Source organism: Chlorocebus sabaeus, chromosome X (assembly GCF_047675955.1).
Source record: "Chlorocebus sabaeus isolate Y175 chromosome X, mChlSab1.0.hap1, whole genome shotgun sequence".
In the NCBI taxonomy this organism is placed as follows: domain Eukaryota; kingdom Metazoa; phylum Chordata; class Mammalia; order Primates; family Cercopithecidae; genus Chlorocebus; species Chlorocebus sabaeus.
In genome coordinates, this window is record NC_132933.1 from 102550505 (window position 1) to 102573372 (window position 22868).

Here is a 22868-nt window from a genome sequence, read left to right on the forward strand (position 1 = left end):
AAAAAAAAAAAAAAAAAATCGAACTCTGTCTCTGGGGACCTCGCAGTAGGGTGTTGTCTCTAGTATAATTGGTTGGACCAGGCTGGGCTGACACGCAGGGAGTATCGGGTTTCTTTAAAGAAGCGTTTTTGGCCAGGAGCGGTGGCCTACTCCTGTACTTCCAGCTCTTTGGGAGAGCGAGTTGGGGCGGATCGCTTGAGCACAGGAGTTGGAGATGAGCCTGTGCAACATGGAAAAACCCCGTCTCTATGAAAGATAAAAATTAGTAAGGGCGTAGTGGCACGTGCCTATAGTCCCAGCCACTTGGAAGGCTGAGGTGGTAGGATCACTTGAGCCCAGGAGGCAGAGGTTGCAGTGAGCAATGATTGTGCCACTGCACTCCAGCCTGAGTGACAGACTAAGACCCTGTCTCAAAAAAATAAAATAAAATAAAATAAACGACGTGTTTTCATTTAAATAATCTTGCCAGAGGATGGGAAGAGCAGAGCAGGTGTATAATGCAGGCACAGGCCTATTAAAACATTAATATTAATAACCACTTATAGAGTCAAGCCTTAACTCCTGCAGGCTTCACAAATAGCCTTGTGAAGGAAGCAAGGCAGAAGTTACTGCCCCTATTTTATGAATGAGCACCCGAAGTGCAGAGAGCTAATAGTAGTTAAGTTAATTCAGCACGTGCTACCTGCTATAAAATATTTTATTGCTTTAAATCCTGTCCAAAAACCAGATACTCGTATTATTGCCATTTTACAGATGACAAAATTATAGTTTGCTAACAGCTCAATATCTCATTCATTTCATTCATACATTAGTTCAATTGTTTAACAAATATTTATTGATCACCTGCTTTGTGCCAGGAACTAGAATATATATATATTCTATATGTATGATCCCAGGCCCTCTTCTCTTTTTAATCTCCCTGGGTTATCTCATCCAAATACATGACTTTAAATATTATCTAAAAGCTGGCCCTAAACTCCATGTTCATGAATCCAAATTACTACTCCACATCTCCACTTTGATGTCTAATAGACAACTCAAATTCAATATGTTCACAATAGAACTCTGAATTGTCAAGCCCCTCCCCAAACCTGATCCTTTTCTCAGTATCCCCCATTTCAGAAATTGATACCACCTCAAACCTGTTATTCAAGCCAGAAAGCTGGGTATCATCTATGATTCTAACTTTTTTCCATCACCTTTGCTGATTTGACCTCAAAATATATCTATATCCATCAACATCTCTCCATCTCCACTGCCACCTAGGCTCTCATTTGGCTCACTGTCAAGAGCCTCAAAGCTGTTTTTCCCATTTCCAAAATTTACCTTCCTCTGATACAAATATAACACAACAACAAGAGTGATCTTTTAAAAAAAAAAGAAAAATGGTATTGTGTCCCTCCCTTCTTCAGTAATTTCCCACAGAATTTAAAATAAAAATCCTAACTACCTACCCTGGTCTACAAGGTCCTGCCTACCTCATCAACCTCATTTCATAGACTGCATTTCCCATTCCCTGCTCTCCAACCATAATAGTCTTCTTTCAAATATTTGAACTTACCAAACTCTCTCTACCTGGTATTTTTGTACAAGATGTTCCCCGAGCCTGGAACATTCTTCCCTCTACTTTTAAAATTGCAAGTTTTTTCTCAAGGATCAAGTCTCAGCTTAAATGCCCCGCTTCAGAGAGGCCTTCCCTGCCCATGTTATTTAAAGGATTCTTCTCCCACTACATTATACTCAGCCCCTTAACTTTTTAAAGAGTAATACTGCTATTTGTAATTTTTAATTTCTCAAGAATGCAAAGTTCATAAAGAGTAGGACCATACATGTTGTGCTCTATCTTCAGTAATGAGCATTAACAAAAGCTCACGTTTATAAATTATTTACTATATGTTAGAAACTGTTCTAACATTCACAAAAATCCTATAAGGTATTAATATCCCCATTTGCAGATGAAGATCCTGAAACATGGAAAAGTTTAGTAACTTTCCCAAGATCACACAGCTAGTAAGTGATCAGATTGGAATTTAAACATAGGCCGTCTGATTCCAGAGAACAAACATAACCACCACCCCATATTTGCCTCCTTGATAGATAACTGAAAAATATTTGTTCACTAAGTAAATGAGTATCTTCTTGTAAAGGTCATCATTGTAGACAAGTATCTCACTGGGATGCACATAAAGGAAATGTAGCATTGACACAAGTCACCGTAAGTCTTTAGTCATGAGAGGAAAAGGTCTATCCACCAAAACAACAGCAACACAAAAATCACAAAACAAGCAATTTCATTTATGTTATTTTTTCCCAGCTTTTCACATCAACAACAAAAACTTATTGAGTAAAAGTTGTGATTTTTCCAAAAATTTTTAAACGTATTTTTCCCTTAGCTGGCATACCTGCAGTTGACTTAAACTTTTCTTTGGGTACCATCCTGAGAAGACACTGAGAAAAGAGAAGACAGCCCTTCGACTCCACAATTTGTCAATATTTCACTCGTCCCAGGTATACAACATTCTCATAAACTCTCCTTTCTCCTCCCTATACCTCTGTATTAAAGTGTAATAGAAAAGATCTATTATAATGTACCTTACTTTTACATGAAAATATATTACAGATGGATCTAAGATTTGAATTTAAAATGGAACCATGAAAATACCAAACTATAAAAGAACATTTTTATAATTGTGCAGAAGGAAAAAAACTTTCAAAACAGGATGATAAATTGTTAGTAGCTAAAAATTTAAAAATTTATGTTTGGCACAACAAACAGCAAAGCGAAGTTAAAAAAAAAAAAACCTAACAACAAATGGGGGAAAAAAAAATTGACAATACAAATGACAAAAGAATACTTCCCAAAATGTAGAACAAGCTCTCTAGATTCCTCCTCTCTGGGTAGGGCATCTCTGAAAAAAAGGCAGCAGCCCCAGACATGGACTTATATATAAAACTTCCATCTCCCTGGGACAGAGCACCTGGGGGAAGTGGCAGCTGTGGGTACAGCTTCAGCAGACTTAAATGTTCCTGCCTGCTGGCTCTGAAGTGAGCAGCGGATCTCCCAGCACAGCGCTCAAGCTCTGATAAGGGACAGACTGCCTCTCAAATGGGTCCCTGACCCCCATGCCCCTTGACTGGAAGACACCTCCCAGCAGGGGTCGACAGACACCTCATACAGGAGAGCTCTAGCTGGCATCTGGCGGGTGCCCCTCTGGGACAAAGCTTCCAGAGGAAGAAACAAGCAGCAATCTGCTTTTCTGCAGCCTCTGCTGGTGATACCCAAGCAAACAGGGTCTGGAGTGGACCTCCAGCAAACTCCAGCAGATCTGCAGCAGAAAGGCCTGACTGTTAGAAGGAAAACTAACAAACAGAAAGGAATAGTGTCGACATCAACAAAAAGGATGTCCACACAGAAACTCCATCCGAAGGTCACCAACATCAAAGACCAAAGGTAGATAAATCCACAAAGATGAGGAAAAACCAGTGCAAAAAGGCTGAAAATTTCAAACCCAGAATGTCTCTTCTCCTCCAAAGGATCACAGCTCCTTGCCAGCAAGGGAACAAACTGGATGGAGAATGAGTTTGATGATTTGACAGAAGTAGGCTTCAGAAGGTGGGTAATAACAAACTCCTCCGAGCTAAACAAACACGTTCTAACCCAATGCAAGGAAGCTAAGAACTTAGATAAAAGGTTACAGGAACTGCTAACTAGAATAACCAGTTTAGAGAAGAACATAAATTACCTGATGGAGCTGAAAAATACAGCACGAGAATTTCGTGAAGCATACACAAGTATCAATAGCTATATCGATCACGAGGAAGAAAGGATATCAGAGACTGAAGATTAACTTAATGAAATGAAGCGTGAAGACAAGATTAGAGAAAAAAGGAAGAAAAGGAACAAACAAAGCCTCCAGGAAATATGGGACTATGTGAAAAGACGAAACCTACGTTTGATTTGTGTACCTGAAAGTGACAGGGAGAATGGAACCAAGATGGAAAATACTCTTCAGGATATTATCCAAGAGAACTTCTGCAACCTAGCAAGAGAGGCCAACATTAAAATTCAGGAAATATAGAGAACACCGCAAAGATACTCCTTGAGAAGAGCAACCCCAAGACACATAATCGTCAGATTCACCAAGGTTGAGATGAAGGAAAAAAATGTTAAGGGCAGCCAGAGAAAGGTCGGGTTACCCACAAAGAGAAGCCCATCAGACTAACAGCGGATCTCTCTGCAGAAACCCTATAGGCCAGAAGAGAGTGAGGGCCAATATTCAACATTCTTGAAGACAAGAATTTTCAGCCCAGAATTTCATGTACAGCCAAACTAAGCTTCATAAGTGAAGGAGAAATAAAATCCTTTACAGTAAGTAAATGCTAAGAGATTTTTGTCACCACCAGGCCTGCCTTACAAGAGCTCCTGAAGGAAGCACTAAATATGGAAAGGAAAAACCAGTACCAGCCACTGCAAAAATATACCAAATTGTAAAGAACATTGACACTATGAAGAAACTGCATCAACTAACAGGCAAAATAACCAGCTAGCATCATAATGACAGGATCAAATTCACACATAACAATATTAACCTTAAATGTAAATGGTCTAAATGCCCCAATTAAAAGACACAGATTGGCAAATTGGATAAAGAGTCAAGACCCATCAGTGTGCTGTATTCAGGAAACCCATCACACGTGCAAAGACACACGTAGGCTCAAAACAAAGGGATGGAGGAATATTTACCAAGAAAATTAAATGCAAAAAAAAAAAGCAAGAGTTGCAAACCTAGTCTCTGATAAAACAGATTTTAAACTAACAAAGATAAAAAAAGACAAAGAAGGGCATTACATAATGGTAAAGGGATCAATGCAACGAGCAGAGCTAACTATCCTAAATATATAAGCATCCAATACAGGAGCACCCAGATTCATAAGCAAGTTCTTAGAAACCTACAAAGAGACTTAGACTCCCACACAAGAATAGTGGGAGACTTTAACACCCCACTGCCAATATTAGGCAAATCAACGAGACAGAAAATTAACAAGGATATTCAGGATTTGAACTCAGCTCTGGACCAAGCAGACCTAATAGACATCTACAGAATTCTCCACCCCAAATCAACAGAATATACACTCTTCTCAGTACCAAATCACACTTATTATAAAATCAACCACATAATTGGAAGTAAAACACTCCTCAGCAAATGCAAAAGAACAGATATCATAACAAACAGTCTCTTAGACCACAGTGCAATCAAATTAGTACTCCACATTAAGAAACTCACTCAAAACCACACAATCACATGGAAACTAAACACCCTGCTACTGAATGACTACTGGGTAAATAACAAAATTAAAGCAGAAATAAATAAGTTCTTTGAAAGCAATGAGAACAAAGACACAATATACCAGAATCTCTGGGACATAGCTAAAGCAGTGTTTAGAGGGAAATTTATAGCACTAAAATGCCCACAGGAGAAAGCAGGAAATATCTAAAATCAACACCCTAACATCACAATTAAAAGAACAGAAAACCAAATACCGTATGTTCTCACTCATAGGTGGGAATTGAACAATGAGATCACTTGGACACAGGAAGGGGAACATCACACACCGGGTCCTATTGTGGGGAGGGGGAAGGGGGGAGGGATAGCATTAGGGGATATACCTAATGTAAATGACGAGTTAATGGGTGCAGCACATCAACATGGCTCATGTATACATATGTAACAAACCTGCACATTGTGCACATGTACCCTAGAACTTAAAGTATAATTAAAAAAAATTAAAAGAAAAACAACAACAACAACAAAAAAGAACTAGAGAAGCAAGAGCAAACAACTTCAAAAGCTAGCAGAAGACAAGAAATAACTAAGATCAGAGCAGAACTGAAGGAGATAGACACATGAAAACCCCTTCAAAAAATTGAAGAATACAGGAACTAGTTTTTTGAAAACATTAACAAAATAGATAAACCGCTAGCCAGACTAATAAAGAAGAAAAGAGAGAAGAACCAAACATACACAATAAAAAACAATAAAAGGGATATCACCACTGATCCCACAGAAGTAGAAACTACCGTCAGAGAATACTATAAACACCTCTATGCAAATAAACTAGAAAATCTAGAATAAATGGATACATTCCTGGACACATACACCCTCCCAAGACTAAACCAGGAAGAAATCGAATCTCTGAATTGACCAACAACAAGTTCTGAAATTGAGGCAGTAACTAATAGACAACCAACCAAAAAAAGCCCAGAATCAGACGGATTCACAGCCGAATTCTACCAGAGGTGCAAAGAGGAGCTGGTACCATTCCTTCTGAAACTATTCCAAACAATAGAAAAAGAGGTACTCCTCCATAACTCATTTTATGAGTTATCAGCATCATCCTGATAACAAAACCTGGCAGAGACAGAACAAGAAAAGAAAATTTCAGGCCAATATCCCTGATGAACATCGATGCAAAAATCTTCAATAAAATACTGGCAAAGCAAATGCAGCAGCACATCAAAAAGTGTATCCACCACGATCAAGTCAGCTTCATCCCTGGGATGCAAGGATGGTTCACCTCAACACAGGCAAATCAATAAACGTAATCCATCACATAAACAGAACCAATGACAAAAACCACATGATTATGCAGAAAAGGTCTTCAATAGAATTTAACACAACTTCATGCTAAAAACTCTCAATAAACTAAGTATTGATGGAATGTATCTCAAAATAATAAGAGCTATTTATGACAAACCCACAGCCAATATCATACTGAATGGGCAAATGCTGAAAACATTCCCTTTGAAAACCGGCAAAAGACAAGGATGCCCTCTCTCACCACTCCGATTCAGCACAGTATTGGAAGTTCTGGCCGGGGCAATCAGGCAAGAGAAAGAAATAAAGGGTATTCAAATAGGAAGAGAGGAAATAAAATTGTCTCTGTTTGCAGATGACATGACTGTATCTTTAGAAAACCCCATCGTCTCAGCCCAAAATCTCCTTATGCTGATAAGCAACTTCAGCAAAGTCTGAGGATACAGAATCAATGTACAAAAATCACAAGCATTCCTATACACCAATAAGAGACAAACAGAGAGCCAAATCATGAATGAGCTCCCATTCACAATGGCTACAAAGAGAATAAAATCCCTAGGAATACAACTTACAAGCGATTTGAAGGACCTCTTCAAGGAGAACTACAAACCACTGTTTAAGGAAATAAGAGAGGACACAAACAAATGGAAAAACATTCCATGCTCAAGGATAGGAAGAATCAATATTGTAAAAATGGCCATACTACCCAAAGTAATTTATAGATTCAGTGCTATCCTCATCAAGCTACCATTGACTTTCTTCACAGAATTAGAAAAAACTACTTTAAATTTCATATGGACCCCAAAAAAAGCCCGGATAGCCAAGACAATCCTAAGCAAAAAGAACGAAGCTGGAGGCATCATGCTACCTGACTTCAAACTATACTACAAGGCTACAGTAACCACAACAGCATGGTACTGGTACCAAAACAGATATATCGACCAATAAAACAGAACAGAGTCCTCAGAAATAATGCCACACATCTACAACCATCTGATCTTTGACAAACCTGATGAAAACAAGCAATGAGGAAAGGATTCCCCATTTAATAACTGGTGTTGGGAAAACTGGCTAGCCATATGCAGAAAACTGAAACTGGACCCCATCCTTACACCTTACACAAAAATTTACTCAAGATGGATTAAAGACTTAAACATAAGACCTAAAACCATAAAAACCCTAGAAGAAAACCTAGGCAATACCATTCAGGATATAGCCATGGGCAAAGACTTCATGACTAAAACACCAAAAGCAAGGGCAACAAAAGCCAAAATTGACAAATTGGATCTAATTAAACTAAAGAACTTCTGCACAGCAAAATAAACTATCATAAGAGTGAAAAGGCAACCTACAGAATGGGAGAAAATTTTTGCAATCTATCCATCTGACAAAGGGCTAATATCTAGAATCTACAAAGAATTTAAACAAATTTACAAGAAAAAAACAACCCCATCAAAAAATGAGGAAAGGATATGAACAGACACTTCTCAAAAGAAGACATTTATGTGTCCAACAAACTTATGAAAAAAAGCTCATCATCACTTGTCATCGGAGAAATGCAAATCAAAACCACAATGAGATACCATCTTATGCCAGTTAGAATGGCAATCATTAAAAAGTCAGGAAACAGATGCTGCAGAGGATGTGGAGAAATAGGAACACTTTTATACTTGGTGGGAGTATAAATTAGTTCAACCATTGTGGAAGACAGTATGGCAATTCCTCAAGGACCTAGAACCAGAAATACCATTTGATCCAACAATCCCATCACTGAGTATATACCCAAAGGATTATAAATCATTCTACTATAAAGACACATGCACATGTATGTTTATTGCAGCAGTATTCACAATAGCAAAGACTTGGAACCAAGCCAAATGCCCATCAGTGATAGACTGGATAAAGAAAATGTGGCACATATAGTATACCATGGAATACTATACAGCCATAAAAACAGATGAGTTCATGTCCTTTGCAGGGACATGGATGAAGCTGGAAATCATCATTCTAGGCAAACTAACACAGGAACAGAAAACCAAACACCACATGTTGTCACTCATAACTGGGAGCTGAAAAATGAGAACACATGGACACAAGTGAGGGGAACATCACACCCTGGGGCCAGTCAGGGGGTGGGGGCCTAGGGGAGGGATAGCATTAGGAGAAATACCTAATGTAGATGACGGGTTGATGGGTGCAGCAAACCACCATGGCACGTGTATACCTATGTAACAAGCCTGCACCATCTGCACATGTATCCTAGAACTTAAAGTATAAGAAAAAATGTACAACGAGAACTCTATGATCAATAAAATAGATGAACTTCCCATCAAAAAAGTTGGCAAGAAGATGAAAAATTAAAAAAGAAATACAAACAACCAATAACCATGAAAATATGTTCAATTTCACTAAAAACAAATGCAGATTAAAACAACAATAGATTATTTTTGTTTAGGACACTGACAAAGCTTTAATATATTGATAATAACTTCTGTTGGTGAGGGGGTGGGTAAACAGTCATTTGTATTCACTGTCGATGGAAATAAAAACTGCCATAAACTTTGGGAGGGTTATTTGAAAATATCTATTGGATTTCAAATGTTTGAACCCTTTTACCCAGAGATTCTACTTCTATTAATCTTTACCACAAAAATACTTAAGTCTCAGAAATAAGACTGAAAATTTCCCAAATCTGGGAGAGATATAAATCTAGACTGAAGATGCTAAGCAAATCCTAAACAGGATAAACCCAAAGTAATTAACACAACAAACACATCATAAAACTTCTGAAACTTAACAATACAGAAAAAAACTTTGAAGGCAGAAAGAGGGGAATGAAATATTTCTAATAGAAGTAAAAATTTCTGAGTAATAGTAGATTTCTTATTAGAAACTGTGCAGCCCAGAAGGAGGTGACACAATATTTTCCAAAAACTAAAAGAAAACAGCTCTAAACTGAGAATTCTATATCCAGGGAAAATATCCTTCAAGAGTAAAGGGAAAATCAAGACATTCTCAGATGAAGAAAAATTAAGAGAATTTGTTGCCAGTAAATCTACCCCAATAGAATAGAAAATTCACAAATTAAAAAAAAATAAAAGGTATAAAAGAAGGAATCTTAAAACATCAGGAAGAAAGAACAATAGAAAGAGCAAAGTATGGGTCAATTCAACAGACTTTCCTTCTGATCCTGAGTTTTCTCAAATATGTTTGACAGTTATGGCAAAAATTAGAACATTGTCTGATGTGGTTCTCAATGTAGGCACAGGAAATGTTAAAAACAGTAATATCAAAAAATAAAGGAGGATAAAGAGATGTAAAGGAAGGAAATGTTTCTATACCTCTTGCAAACTGGGAAATGATAACTCCAGTAGAATCTGAAAATACACAAAAAATACACACATACGCGCGCGCGCACACACACACACACACACACACACACACACAGAGTAATACCCAGAGCAACCATTACGAAAGCCATATGAAGAGAGGCACTCAAAACCACTACAGATGCATCCAAATGGAATTACAGTGGATGTTCATGTAACTGACTGGAAGGCAGAAAAAAATATATATATAAAAATGAAAACTAGAAGGAATAACCACAGAACAAAAAATAAAAATGGCAAACTTAAGGTATGACATATCAATAATCATATTAAATGTAAATAAATTAAGTAAAACAGTTAAAAGACTGATATTGGCAAAGTGAATTTTAAAAAGCACACCCCAAGCTGGGCACAGTGGTTCATGCTTGTAATCCTAGCACTTTGGGTGGCCGAGGTGAGCAGATCATGAGGTGAGCAGATCAGAGACCATCCTGGCTAACACTGTGAAACCCCATCTCTACTAAAAATACAAAAAATTAGCTGGGCATGGTGGCCTGCCCCTGTATTCCCAGTTACTTGGGAGGCTGAGGCATGAGAAATGCTTGAACCTGGGAGGTGGAGGTTGCACTGAGCCAAGATTGCACCACTGCACTCCAGCCTGGGCGACAGAGTGAGACTCTGACACACATACACACACACACACAAACACACACACACATAAAAGGCCTGGTGTGGTGGCTCACACCTGTAATCCCAGTACTTTGGGAGGCTGAGGCAGGTGGATCACAAGGTCAGGAATTCGAGACCAGCCTGACCAACATCAACATGGTGAAACCCCGTCTCTACTGAAAATACAAAAATTAGCCAGACATGGTGGTGCGTGTCTGTATTCCCAGCTACTCAGGAGGCTGAGGCAGGAGAATCACTTGAACCCGGGAGATGGAGGTTGCAGTGAGCCGAGATCGCACCATTGTACTCTGGCCTGGGTGACAGAGGGAGACTCCATCTCAAAAAAAAAAAAAAAAAAAAAAAACAGAGAAAAAAGAAAGAAAGAAAAGAAAAAAAAAAAAAGCACACCCCAGTGACACGCTGTCAACAAGAAAATCCCCTTCAAATACAATGATATAAGCAGGTAGAAATTAAAAAGTGGAAAAGATATATCATGCATACATTAATTTTAAACAAACAGGGGTGGCTATATTAATATCAGTTAAAGTAATATGAGAGCAAAGTAAATTAACAGGGTCAGGGAGAAACATTACATAATAATAAAAGGGTCAATCGACCGAGAAGATACAGCAATCTCAAACGTGTATGTACCAACCAACAGATCTGCAAAATACATGAAGCAAAGACTGACAGAACTGAAAGGAGAAATAGACAAATCCACATTTGCAATTGGAGACTTCAACATCCCCATCTCAATAATTTACTTTTAAAAACCAGCTAGATAAAGAAATCATCAAGGGTATAGAAGAATTCAACCACAACAGCAACAAACAGAATCTAATTGACATTTATAGAACACTTCCCCGCTCCCAAGAAAAAACAAAATACACATTCATTTCGAGTGCCCATGGAACTTTCACCAAAATAGATGATACCCTCAATTGTAAAACAAATCTCAGCAAATAAAAAAGATTGAACTCATAACACAGTATGTTCTCTGACGACGATGGGATCAAACTAGAAATCAGTGACAAGAATAACAGAACAATCGGGCCAGGCACCATGGCTCATGCCTGTAATCCCAGCAATTTGGGAGGCCGAGGCGGGTGGATCACGAGGTCAGGAGATCAAGACCATCCTGGCTAACACGGTGAAAACTCATCTCTACAAAAAATAAAAAACATTAGCCCGGCATGGTGGCGGACACCTGTAGTCCCAGTTACTCGGGAGGCTGAGGCAGGAGAATGGCTTGAACCTAGGAGGCAGAGTTTGCAGTGAGCTGAGATCGTACCACTGCACTCCAGCCTGGCCAACAGAGCAAGTCTCCATCTCAAAATAAATAAATAAATAAGAACAGAACAATCTCCAAACACTTGGAAATGAAACGACATACCTCATGGATCAAAGATGAAGTTTTAATCAAAATTTTAAAAAACCACTGAACTAAATGAAAACGAAAATACAACACATCAAAATTTGTGGGTCAGGTATGGTGGCTCACACCTGTAATACCAGCAATTTGAGAGGCAAACATGGGGACAATCACATGAGGCCAGGAGTTCAAGACCACCCTGAGCAATATAGGGACATTCTGTCTCTATTTAAAATATATATATTCATTTTTTAATTATATATATGAAATATACATGTTATATACATAAAAAATATATTATATATATTTCATTATATATTTTATTATACATAAAATATAATATCATATATTATATACTATCTACTATATGTAATACAATATATATTGTACATATACATAAGGAGAGAGACCGATGATATATATAGAATAGATGATACCCATATATACATATATACAGGGGTCACAGCTAAAATATATACATATATATATGGGCCACAGCTAAATCTGAAAGGGAAATTTATAACACTATTTAATATTAGAAAAGAGGAAAAGTTTAAAAGTCAATACTCTAAGCACCCACCTCAATACTAGAAAAATAAGAGAAAAATAAATCCAATGCAAGCATAACTTAGGAAAAAATAATGATAAAAGCAGAAATCAATGACATTAAAAACAGAAAAACCAATAGTAAAAATCAATGAGACAAAGTCTGGTTCTTTGAAAAGATTAAAAACCTGGCAAACCTCTACCAAGATTGACAAAGAAAAAGAGGACACAAATTAGCAATATCAGAAGTGACATAGACTAATAAATTTTACAGATCTGCTATACAACAGAGTGCCTAAAGTTAACAGTATTGGGCGCTTCAAAATTTGTTAAGAGGGTAGATATCATGTTAAGTGTTTTTACCAAGAAAACACCCAACAACAACAACAAAGGAACACAAGGAAACTTTGGCTGATGTTGGATATGTCTACTACCTTGATTATGGTAATGGAATCATGAGTGTTTATATATGAATAAGCTTGTGAAATTGTACACATTAAATATATGCAGTTCTTTATATTAATATATCAATAATACCTCAATAAAAGTTTTTTTAAAAGAAATAAAACAGGGGATTCTGCTACAGACCCTACTGACATAAAAAGGGTAAAGGAATACTTTAAACAACACTACACACATCAATTTGACAACTTAAAACAAATGGATGAACTCCTTCGAAAGCACACTGCCACAACACACCCAGTAGGAAATACATCATTTGAATAGCCCCAGTTTTAAATAAATTCAATTATTAATTTTAAAATTTCCCAAAAGAAAAATATCCAGGCCCAGATGATTTCACTGAATAATTAAACAAAATATTTAAAGAACAATTAATAGCAATTCTACATATGTCTCTTCCATAAAATAGAAAACGGAACAATTCTCAACTTCTTATATGAGAACACTTTTATAGTGTTGCCAAAAACATCCAAAGATAATACAAAACAGGAAAACTCCATGGCCAATATCCCTCGTGAACATAGAAACAAAATTCTTAGCAAGATATTAGCAAACAAATTTGAGCAACATATTAAAAGTATTATTTAACATATACCATGACCAAGTGGGATTTATCCCAGGGATGCAAGGCTAGTTTGAAAAATCAATCCATGTAATCCAACATAGACATTGTCTTGTACACTGAGAACTACAAAACATCATTAAGAGAAAGACCCCTAAATAAATGGAAAGATGTCCCATGTTCATTGATCAGCTTCTCAATATTAAGATGGCAATACTGCCCAGATTGATCTACAGATTCAAGACAATCCCTATCAAAATCTGTGTGGAACAGAGATAATATACCAGACCTAAGAATATTGTCATTTGAAAATCCTGCTTACAAAGGTTGGCCCTTGGCTAGCATCTGGGAACTTGGATTTGAAGAGGCATTTACTAATATATATGAACCTGTGCTACCCTTAGCAAGGTAAGTGAAAATGGGTAAAACACAGTAATTCTCTTCAAGAAGTCCTGTTTTTGGAAAGATAAAGCTCACAATGAAACAAATACACCACAAGGCAGAATGTGATATGTGAATTATAAACTCACTAGGTGAATGTAAAACTGTTGAGAATTTCAGAAGACACGTATGATTGAGTCCACTCTTATTATCAACACCATCACTATTGTTATAATCATCTCAACATCATCAAAAGTTACTGAGTGTGTAAACACATGAGCCACTGCTAGGTTGTACAAAGAGACAATTACTGCCTTCCTTGAACCTATACACATCTTCATGATGGAAATATTAAGGAAATGTATCAATAAATACGACATACACAAAAATGCAGTTTTTAGGATGGGGAGTGCTTCTGTCAAGAGAAATCACCAATTTCCCTTTTAATTGGAGGGATGCCTTCTCAAGACGCCTTTTGTACAGGGTGTTCTTCTACTGCATGGGAATACGTTTTCCAACAGCTGCAACCTCCTAGTGGCCACATGAAGTCATTACCCCGATTCATCATCCTGACTTGAGAGCAAGAGGCACAGGAGGCTGGAGGGCAGTTGGTGAGATCAGGGCTCACTGCAGCATCAACCTCCCATGCTGAAGCGATCCTCCCACCTCAGCCTCCTGAGTAACCGCTACTACAGGCACGTGCCACAACACCAAGCTACTTTTTTGTTTGTTTGTTTGGTAGAGACCGAGGTTTTGCTATGTTGCCCAGGCTGGTTTCAAACTCAAACTCCTGTCCTCAAGCAATCCTCCTGCCTCAGCCTCCCAAAGTGCTGGGATTACAAGTGTGAGCCACCGCACCCGGCTGTAATGTTTAAAACATGCATTCACTGATATACTATGCGCAGGGCAGGATAAAGATTTTTTCACCAACTAATACTATAGTTAAGGTTTTTGTGTTTTGTTTTGTTTTGTTTTTTCTTTTGAGACACAGTCTTACTCTTTCACCCAGGCTGGAGTGCAGTGGTGCGATCTAGGCTCACTGTAGCCTTCGCCTCTGGGTTTCAAGTGATTCTCCTGCTTCAGCCTCCAGAGTAGCTGGGATTACAGGTGCCTGCCACCACGCCCGGCTAATTTTTGTATTTTTAGTAGGGATGAGATATTGCCATGTTGGCCAGGCTTGTCTTGAATTCCTGAGCTCAAAACAATCCACCTGCCTTGGCCTCCCAAAGCTAGGATTACAGGTGTGAGCCACCATGCCAGGCCTCAAGTACTCTTTAAAAGGTTATTTTGTCAGATGTTCCAGACAAGTTCGTTGGTTTGACAGGGAGGAAAAAAATCTGATTAAAGGCTACATTCCCTCAGTCAGTTTTCCACCCACATCTCCAGCTTGATACCTTATATTTCTATATCTATAATATATAATCAATATGTAAGGCAAAAAGCTCTTGTCACAGGTAACAAAACAAAATCTTCATCATTCCCTGCAGATAGTATATCAGTGAATGAATGTTTTAAATATTACAGCCAGAATTTAAACACAAGCAGTCTGATTCCAGAAAACAAACATGACCAGTACCCCGTATCTGCCTCCTTGATAGATAACTGAAAAAATATCTGTTCGCTAAGTAAATGAGTATCTTCTTGTAAAGGTCATCATTGTAGACAGTATCCCACTGGGAAGCACATAAGGGAAACGTAGCATTAACACAAGTCACCCTAAGTTTTTAGTCATGAGAGGAAAAGGTCTATCCACCAAAACAACAGCAACACAAAAATCACAAAACAAGCAATTTCATTCTATTTTTTCTAGCTTTTCACATCATCAACAACAAAAAAACTTATTCAGTAAATGTTGTGATTTTTCCAAAATTTTTTAAACGTATTTTTCCCTTAGCTGGCATACCTCCAGTTGACTTAAACTTTTCTTTGGGTACCATTCTGAGAAGATACTGAGGAAAGAGAAGACAGCCCTTCGACTCCACAATTTGTCAATATTTCCCTCCTCCCAGGTATATAATATTCTCATAAAGTCTCCTTTCTTCTCCTCCCTATACCTCTGCATTAAAGCCTAAGAGAAAAGATCTGTTATTATCTACCTTACTCTTACATGAAAATAGATTACTGATGGATCCGAGATTTGAATGTAAAAATGAAACCATGAAAATACCAGACAAGCTATAAAAGAATATTTCCATAATCTTGCAAAAGGAAGAAAAACTTTCAAAACAGGATGAGAAATTTTTCAGTAGCTAAAAATTTTTAAATTTCTGTTTGGCAAAAATCAATACTCTAAGCACCCACCTCACTACTAGAAAAAGAAGAGAAAAGTAAATCCAATGCAAGCATAAAGTAGGAAATAATAACAACAAAAGCAGAAATCAATGAAATTAAAAACAGAAAAACCAAGAGTAAAAATCAATGAAACAAAGTCTGGTTCTCTGAAAAGATCAAAAACCTAACAAACCTCTAGCAAGATTGACAAAGAAAAAGAAGACACAAAATTAGCAATATCAGAAATGACACAGATGAATAAATTTTAGAGATCTGCTGTACAACACAGCGCCTATAGTTAACAATATAGTATTGGGCCAGGCTCAGTGGCTCATGCCTGTAATTCCAACATGCTGGGAGACCAAGGTGGGTGGATCACTTGAGGTCAGGAGTTTAAGACCAGCCCGGTCAACATGGTGAAACCCCATCTCTACTAAAAATACAAAAATTAGCCAGGCGTAGTGGCGGGCACCTGTAATCCCAGCTACTCAGGAGGCTGAGGCAGGAGAATCTCTTCACCCAGGAGGCAGAGGTTTTGCTGTGCTGCCCAGGCTGGTCTCAAACTCAGACTCTTGCCCTCAAGTAATACTCCCGACTCAGCCTCTCAAAGTACTGGAATTACAAGAGTGAGCCACCGTGCCCAGCTGTCACCAAGTAATACTATATTTAATTTTTTTTTTTTCTTTTGAGACAGTCTTGCTCTGTCGTCCTGACTGGAGTGCAGTGCCATGATCTCGGCTCACTATAACCTCCCCCTCCCAGGCTTAAGTGATCTTCCCACCTCAGCCTCCCGAGTAACTGGGACTACAGGCGTGCACCACAACACACTGCTAATTTTATTTTATTTCATTTATTTTTTGGTAGACACGGAAGTTTTGCTATGTTGCCCAGGCTTGTCTCAAACTCAAAGTCCTGCCCTCAAACTATCTTCCTGCCTCAGCCTCCGAAGGTGATGTGGTTACAGGAGTGAGCCGCTGCGCTCAGCTGTCACCAATAGTATATTTAATATTTTTATTTTTTATTTACTTTTTTTTTTTTTGAGATGGAGTCTCGCTCTGTCACCAGGCTGGAGTGCAGTGGCGCGATCTCGGCTTACTGCAACCTCTGCCTCCCCGACTCAAGTGATTCTCCTGCCTCGGCCTCCCAAGTAGCTACAGACACGTGCCACTATGCCCAGCTAATTTTTGTATTTTTAGTAGAAACGGGGTTTCACCATGTTGGCCAGGATGGTCTCGATCTTTTTTCCTTGTGATTCGCCCACCTCAGCCTCCCAAAGTACTGGGACTACAGGAGTGAGTCACCGCGCCGGGCTATTTATTTGTTTTTTCTTTTGAGACAAGAGTCTCATTCTGTCGCCCAGACTGGAGTGCAGAGGCATGATCTCGGTTCACTGCAACCTCTGCCTCCTGGACTCAAGTGATTCTCCTGCCTCAGCCTCCCAAGTAGCTACAGACGCATGCCACCATGCCCAGTTAATTTTTGTATTTTTAATAGCGACGGGGTTTCACCACGTTGGCCAGGATGGTCTCGATCTCTTAACCTCATGATCCGCCCGCCTCAGCCTCCCAAAGTGCTGGGACTACAGGCGTGAGCCACCGCGCCTGGCTATTTAATTTTTTTTTTTTTTTCTTTTGAGACAAGAGTCTCATTCTGTCGCCCAGGCTGGAGTGCAGTGGCGCCATCTTAGCTCACTGCAACCTTCATCTCCCAGTTCAAGCCATCCTCCTGCTGCAGCCACGGCGCCCAGCTATAATGTTTAAAATATTCATTCACTGATATACTATCTGCAGGGCAGGATAAAGATTTTGTCACCAAGTAATAGCATATATATTTTTTTTCTTTTGAGACAGAGTCTCACTCTGTCGCCCAGGCTGGAGTGCAGTGGCGCCATCTTGGCTCGCTGCAACCTTCACCTCCCAGTTCAAGCCATCTTCCTGCCGCAACCACTGCGCCCAACTGTAATGTTTAAAACATTCATTCACTGATATACTATCTGCAGGGCAGGATAAAGATTTTGTCACCAAGTAATAGCATATATATTTTTTTTCTTTTGAGACAGAGTCTCACTCTGTCGCCCAGGCTGGAGTGCAGTGGCGCCATCTTGGCTCGCTGCAACCTTCACCTCCCAGTTCAAGCCATCTTCCTGCCGCAACCACTGCGCCCAACTGTAATGTTTAAAACATTCATTCACTGATATACTATCTGCAGGGCAGGATAAAGATTTTGTCACCAAGTAATAGTATATTTAAGGGTTTTCTTTTTTCTTTTGAGACAGTCTTGCTCTGTCACCCAGGCTGGAGTACAGTGTCGCCATCTTGGCTCACTGCAACCCCCGCCTCCCAGTTTCAAGCGATTCTTCCACCTCAGCCTCCCGAGTAGCTGGGACTAAAGGCGCGTGCCACCCCGCCCAGCTAATTTTTGTCTTTTTAGTAGAGACGGGGTTTCGCCATAGTGACCAAGCTGGTCTCGAATTCCTGAGTTCAGGCGATCCGCCCGCCCCGGCCTCCCAAAGTGCTGAGATTATAGGCGCGAGCCACCACGGTCGGCCTGAAGTACTTTTTAAAGGTTATTTTGTCAGATGTTCCAGACAAGTTTATTGGTTTGACAGGGAGGAAATAAACTAATTAAAGGCTAGTTCCCTCAGCCAGTTTTCCTCCCACATCTCTAGCCTGACACAGGATATATTTCTGTATTTATAATACATAATCAATATACAAGGCAAAAAGCTGTCGTCACGACTGACAATACACGCTGTACCTTTAACACGCCACAGATGGACTGGAACAAAAGCTTTTAGTAGAAAGTTCTCCACCAATCGGAAACTGAAAGAAAACAATACAAAAATAAGCCAATCAAAATGTAGATGAGGGACAGAGGGAGAGGGGACCAACCGCCTCAGCCCAACTGCCTCAGAATAACGGAAAAGCTTCCACAGAAACGCATATCAGCATAACCGGTACGAGAGGCGGCCGGACTGACCCCACCATTCTCACCAGCAGGGGGAGATCACGAATCAGCGCTTTTTTTTTTTTTTTTTTTTAAAGTCTGACTTGAAACCACCAGATGGGGCCAGAAGATCAGAGTAGGTACCTTTCTACTTTTCTTTTTCTCAGGGAATTTCTCTTCTATCTCCAGACCCTGAATGAAATAAAAGGCATATTAATCACCACACACACAGACACACGCCCCCCAACTCCCAAGACGATGGAAGTGGCCAGTGCTCCCAAGCACCCCACCAGTCACGTGGCCTCTGCGCGCGAGCTAGTCGTTTATAATTAAAGTGGTAGGCATTTCATAAGGCTGTGCGTGAATTAAATGAGATAATGCATGTAATACACAGTACCAGGTAAATTCTCAGCCCCCACTCCAAACCCGCAGAATGAGAAACTGAAGCCCTCCAGGTGATTCTGATGCACACCAAAGTGTGACAATTATTGCTCTGAGAAAGAAACCTGCCCACTCAGATAGCTAACCAAATTTTTTGGTCATTTTTACAGCTCTCATGACGCTGTGATTTCCGAATTATGTTTCCTGCCCTAAAAATTCCAGAACCTTGTGTCTTGAGCCCACTTGTGTGCCCAGTATTGTGGTGGATGCAATGGAAAAGAGATAGATAACCTTCTAGGCTTGTAATGTAAGTAATCTAGGAATAGGAAAAGGTAATTAACTCCACAAGGTCAGATGTAGTAAATGTCAGATGAATTATCCTGACAATAAGCAAATGTTCTAGGAAATCAGGGGAAGGAAATTTCATAATTATAAAGGGGAAGAGCCTGACCAGAAATAGCCACTGCCAAGCCAAGTCCACCCCTCAAAATTAGCCATAAGTCATTTTCTACCACAAGGTTATGGAACAGAACTTTAGCTGCCTAATTAAGCCCCTGCCTATAAAAGAACCCCTAACATACCTAAGACTCCACTTATCTTTAGCAGTTGCCCCCTGAAATTTTTTTATGATAATGTTTATAGCCTTTAAAAGTCCTTTATTTTCCCCCTCCACTCCTCCAATCACTCATAGGAAAGAACAAATATGTACAATGCAGACAAAACACAAATACTTGACAGAAGTAATTATACAGTACCATTGCCAAGATGTTCAAAATGACTAATTTTTCACTTTGGTTGCATGAAGCTGCTCTGAATGTCAGTGTGCACTCTCATGGCAGGAAAACAAATCAGGAGAAAAAGAAGTGGTGTTTCCAATTATATTGGTCCACAGTAAATGATGTCTGATAATCATTGGCATCACTGCCCATTTTCTAAATGATCATTGTGTCATCACATAAAAGGTAGGGTAAATCTGAGATTGGAAGATACCCAGCAAGACTACCAGACAGTGATTTCATGAAGGCTGATGGTTCACTTCATTCAATTTCCTTTTGCCATTATTCATGATAATGTTATAAACACAGGTCCCATTTTTATTATCTTCATAGTTTTTTCTAGCCAAATGCAAATTGAGAGTGTATTTAAAGTGTTGATTTGCACAATTATTCACAAGTTTGTGTGAAAGAGAAGATGTTTGGGTAGAATAAACAAGGTTACAAAATAGATGATGGTGCTTAGAAAAAAAAAATGATGACCAAGGCTTTTGTGTTTAATATCTCTATATTTGGCTCTTAAAGGCAAACCTAAGTGCAGACTATTCACATGTATTCACACACTAATACAATATATTCCTTACTTTGACTGTTTGAACATCCCTTATCCCTTACCTGCCCTCCACCCCCTCTACTCAGTACAGACCAATTTGAGAGCCTCATGAAGAGAAAGAAGAGGCAGTAAATGTACTGTGACCTATGACTGAGCCAGGTCTGCCTTGATTCTTCCCTTACATTTTGCTCATTGGTTTCACATCCAAATGCTGCTCTTACCTGCTCCTGGTTAGCCTCCAGGATGACAGGATTCAGGTGCTCTGGGAGAGTGCTCTAATCATCCATAGTAGTTCTCTCTTGGTCATTTGGGGATTACTAAGACATTTTCTAGGCATGAATCATGGTTGTTCCTTTCTGGGCTGCGAGACACAGAATTTTTGTTTTTGTTTTGTTTTGTTTTTAATCTCTTAGAGAGATGATTTCTTGTGTTTGGAGAATATGTAAACATTTTCTTCGTTTGCTTCATATTCCACAGGGATGAGCCAGACACAGGAGCTCCAACTTTGTCTTTAATCATCGAAAGTTGCCCCTTGACAAAAGGATGGTATAGGAAAAAGCAATAAAGACCCTCTTCATGACCAAACTTTAGTCAGGCTTCTCTGAGCCCATTTCTCAACTAGGCCTCAACTTTGGCCTATAAGAACTGCAACTTTCAGCGCAATTTCATTCACCTGCCCCCAACACATACACACACTAAGAGACTTGAACAAACACTAGCATAGTTTCTATCAGCTCAAGGCCATTTCCCTAGGATGACAACCTCAGCCCCTTTAAAATGCCTTCCTGAGACTATTCAATGCAGCCAAAAGGCCATTTCCCTAGGATGACAATCCTAGCCCCCCCTTCAAATGCCTTCCTGAGACAGTTCATTGCTGCCAAAAGAATTTACTGTTTGTTCAGACCAAAACCTGACTACAGCCCCTGACTCCCTTTCCTTACAGCGTGTACTTTAGAAAACTTGCAGTTGTAAATTATTTCTCTCTTCTTTTAAGATGTATCTTCTACAACCCAGGACTGTCTTTCTCAATAACCTGGAAGCCATCCCTTTGTAATGTAATGATCAAGAAAAACAAGGTCCATGTCTCCCTGTCTCTATGGGAAGGCAGGAGCTTAGCTTTCTTTTCTCTTCTTTTCTTTTTTTGATTTTACTTTGTTTATCTCATTTCTTTTTTTATAGTTCTTAATTATGTTTTTCTTTATAAAACTGACATTGTGAACGTAGAGAACCTAACTTAATAAGCACCCATTAGCAAACACAGATGCCCCAATACATTGACCAAGCTCACCCCCACTCAATGTCCTTCGGTACTTTTCCTTAGCACACCCTGCCTTTTGTTTCAGTGGAGTTGACATCTGTTCATCAGAAGTCTCTCTCCTCTATCGCAGTGGCCTGAATAAAATCTGTCTTGCCACCTCTAACAAATTCCAGGCTCTGTTTCTCTTTGACACCATGAGCTAACAGGATCAAAATCATATAGCAGAGTTAGAAGATGCAATCTCAGGGGCAACAGGAAAAAGAATAAATGGAGGTAGAACCAAGAGTATGGAACTCTTTTAGGGGATCATCTCAACTGATTGTTAATTCAGATACATTTATTTACGTGTATGCAGTATTAAAGTGGAGATGTGGAGGAAAGACAAGGAAAGACGAGACTTGGGCACAGTAAGAGCCATTTGGTTGTGGGATAATATTTCCAAACTGGGGCTAAACTCAGTAAGATGAGATGAAGGCATCTCAAAGTGTGATGGATAAACCTCTAACACATACTGTAGCCAACAAACCAGCACTGACCAGATTGAAAAGATTAAGTGGAGCTTAAGTCTTTTCACGGCCTAAGGAGTCTGTAAAAGAGACCCTGTCTCAACTAGATCAGCCTTTCTCTGGACAACTTATTTCTCATAGGGAAGGTCAGAGCCTGCTAGACCACTTAGAGCACACAGAATCCTTAGAGCCCTCCAACTTTGTGCTGTCACTGTTCTCTCTAGAAACAGTGATATCATGAAGAAGTAACTCTGGTACCAGCT

General features: G+C 39.2%; 1 protein-coding gene across 2 annotated transcripts in view; it reads right to left on the reverse strand.

Moving 5' to 3' along the window:
• The window catches only part of CCNB3 (cyclin B3), an 89062-nt gene extending 69908 nt beyond the window's left edge, over positions 1-19154 (reverse strand). For both annotated transcript variants that reach the window (XM_007991726.3, XM_007991729.3), the window contains exon 1: positions 18946-19154. The gene's annotated coding sequence lies outside the window, so the exon portion shown is untranslated. The remainder of the gene's footprint in view (positions 1-18945) is intronic.
• Positions 19155-22868: the final 3714 nt, after the last annotated feature.